A 3,586-nucleotide genomic window follows, 5' to 3' on the forward strand; every position below is an offset into this window, starting at 1 on the left:
ACAATTAATCTGGCTCTCAACCGTTATGGTTATATGGAATGAAAGAAATTATAGAATTTTCAAGCATAAGGAAGAAACATTGCAACATTTACTTGACAAATTTAATTTACACCCTTTTTGGTGATTAAAAACGAAATATACTACCTTTACTTTTGACTATGGTTTTTGGTGGCTTGATCCCCTAATGTGCTTGGCTTTTGTTTAATGCCCAGCTTGCAATTTCATGCTTTTTTTCGGTTGGTGTTTTTCTTTTTGTTCATGATATATGTAATTGTTATTAGTGTTCTATAGTATTTATTCAACTAACCACTTATCTTCACTACTGTTCCATAGTCTCTGATTTTCAAACCAGAAAATTCCGAGCCATTAACAGGAGGCATGGCACATTTTATCTTCACTATATATCCTATATCTTATCTTGATATCACTTCGCATTAGATTTTTCAACCAACCACTTATATTAATGCCATGCATCTGGTTACGTTTCTTCACGCAGTAAAGGCTATATAAGTGTAAAGCATGTGACATTTTATAAGCATGCATGAATGACACATGCAATTTATAAACATACACTTTTGTAAATCTACAATGTCAATATTTCTAGCAATCCTAATCTTCCTATACATCCACTATTGGCGACGCAATAGAGATGAAATTGTACCAATCAATTGGCCAATAATTGGTATTCTACCGGCGCTTTTGCGTCACCTGTCCAATTTCCATGATCATACAACCTTTGTTTTGAAACATCGTGGAGGAACGTTTCGATTTCAAGGAGCCTGGTTCACAAACACAGGCTTTATCGGCACCAGTGATCCAATGAATGTTAATCACATCGCGAGCAAGAATTTTGGCAATTACGGAAGGGGGTCCAACTTCCAAGATATTTTTTATTTTTTTCGAGGTAGTATTTTAAATTCTAATTCCCACGTATGGAAACAAAGAGGACAATGTTTACTTCATATCTCAAAAGGAAAACCTTCATGAATTTCTTCCAACAAACTATGAAGATAAAGCTGGAGAAGTACCTACTACCGTTTCTTACTGATGTATCTGAAATAGGTGCTCACGTGGACCTGGAGGATGTCTTGAGTAGGTTCACTATTGACAACATCTGCACTATTGCATTTGGATTTGATCCTAATTGCCTTCCAAACAAGTTTAATGAGCTAAGAGAAATTGCTTATCAAAAATCTCTTCCCGTGATGGATGAGGTGATAATTTACCGACACTTCATACCAAGTTATCTATGGAAGCTGCAAAAATGGCTCAACGTTGGTCAAGAAAGGAAGCTAAGGGAAGCCGAAGAAAATCTTGACAGGTTCTTGTATGAAAGTATTACGTTTTCCAAGCAAGAGCAAAGCAAGTGCAGCAGCAGTGAAGAGATGGATGACTTCCTAAAAGTACTAATGAAGGAAGGATCTGGAAAGGGGGAAATGGATGAGAAGTATCTTAGAGACAATGCAATCACTCTCTTTTTAGCAGGAAATGGCCCAGTTAGTTCAGCTCTGAGTTGGTTTTTCTGGCTTGTTTCAACTCATCCTATTGTAGAAGCCAAAATTATTCAAGAAATCAAAGATTACTGGCCCACAGAAGAGGAGAACCAGATTCCTTCGAGAGATGAGGATCTTGATAAGCTAGTGTACCTCCAGGGAGCTATATGTGAAGCCTTGAGGCTTTATCCTCCTGTACCTTTTGAGCATATTTGTGCAATCAAATCCGATATACTACCTAGTGGAGAGCGTGTTAGTCCAAATACAAGGTTATTGTACTCTTTGTACGCTATGGGAAGGATGGAACAAATATGGGGAGAAGACTGCATGTACCATCTTACAAGTTCATAGCTTTCAATACAGGACCTAGAAGCTGTATGGGTAAGGATATTAGCTTCATTCAAATGAAGATGGTTGCAGCTACTTTGTTGCCAAAGTTTCACATACAGGTGGTGGAAGGTCACCCTGTAACCCCGAAGCTTTCTTTTGTTCTTCACATGAAACATGGCTTGAAGGTCAAAGTCACTAAAAGATGCATTTGACTGAAGTCTCTCGAACTATTGGTGCTATGTGTTGTCTCTTATAACCTATTTGTCATTGTTCCTCTGTGTCTTTTGTTAAACATATTTTTATTTTTTGAGAGAAAATAAATTATATCATTTCATTAAGAATCAAATCAGCAATACATGTTGGAATATCATCAAAGATCTGGGAACATATTTTTATGTTATTCTCTATTTTAGAAATTATGTTTCGATGTAATAAACTACTTTAAGTTGAATTGTGTTTATATTTTGAAGTTATTGGTAATGACCTCTCTAAGTAACAATAATACGTTATTTATTTAAAGCATCCAACCGAGGTTTATAATGACAGACTAAAAAACTTTAGGTATTGAAAAGATATACCCACAAAAATATCATTGGATGTAGGTATGGACATTCGAAAATAAATTACAAGAATAAAATAGATCAAAATTTAATGGAGAGAAAGATCGGCCAATCAAAATGTATATATCGCTAAAAAAAAAAAATTATTGACGAGTTTCAAAATGTCTAATTTAATCTTATGTTATCTTATTGTAATAAAGCCCATAAATCAGAACATGATTTAATAATACAGTCCACTTCTCCCAAAGTAAAATATTCAGACTTTCAATCTAGGATCTAAGTGTGCTCCAACAACTACGAAATCCTAATCTCCAAATTACCAAAAACCTCAACATTCTACCTTTTCAGCTCAACTTTGTGTCTCTTTAACCAATGATATTATCAAAAATTCACTTCTGGACCTCAACATTCTACCTTTTCAGCTCAACTTTGCGTCTCTTTAACCAATGATATCATCAAAAATTCACTTCTGGCTGGTTTAATGATGTAGCAGATTCATTTGCTCAAACCTCCTTATCCACAACTCCTCACACAAATTTGAAAAGGGTTTTCATGACATGTAAGTTTTCCATATTACCATAAGCTTGAAACATTTCTAAATTGTCGATCAAAATCAATGCCAAGTACACACTTTTAAGGACTTTTTGGGTTATAACAGAGTATAGGTGGGATGCTTTTGGGAAAGTAGTGTTAAACCAACAATGGAGTTAAGCTCATTCTACTTTGTTAACAATGAGAAAAAATAATCAAATCCAAATCCCCCAATAATATCAACAATTGAGTACTAGAGAACTCTTTTTTATTTAATTTTTTCTGAGACATATAATCACAAGTTAGTCTCATATAATTTTTTTTTCTGCACAATTTATGTGCTTTTTTTTTCATTTTTCAAGAGACATATTTCTTAGTTCTCTAGTACCCTACCCCAAACTTAGAATGTTGCTCGTTCTAACAGCAACCCCAAACTTAAACATTTCACACAGCCTAAACAGCTTAACTCCAAAAAAAATTGGGTCATTCATACTTAAGGTCTTCTAGGGTTGTAACGTGGTTAGTCACCGAACAATGGGATCTAATCCTAAAAGCTCAGTTTGGCTTCACAAAGGATAATTATAAACATAAAACTCAAGGTGGGTTCAGAAAGACCCTAAGTAATAAGCATTTTGCCTTAGTGTGTACAAAACAAAACCAATCAACAAATAG

The 3,586-nt window shown here is 34.8% G+C and overlaps 1 pseudogene; it reads left to right on the forward strand.

Annotated features, from left to right (window-relative positions):
- Positions 1 to 588: 588 nt before the first annotated feature.
- LOC146953581 (alkane hydroxylase MAH1 pseudogene) lies at positions 589 to 2,040 on the forward strand (annotated as a pseudogene).
- The last annotated feature ends 1,546 nt before the right edge of the window (positions 2,041 to 3,586 follow it).

The sequence above is a fragment of the Medicago sativa genome, chromosome 1, assembly GCF_051527215.1.
Source record: "Medicago sativa cultivar Bolivia chromosome 1, Bolivia_mono, whole genome shotgun sequence".
NCBI classification, from domain to species: Eukaryota; Viridiplantae; Streptophyta; class Magnoliopsida; order Fabales; family Fabaceae; genus Medicago; species Medicago sativa.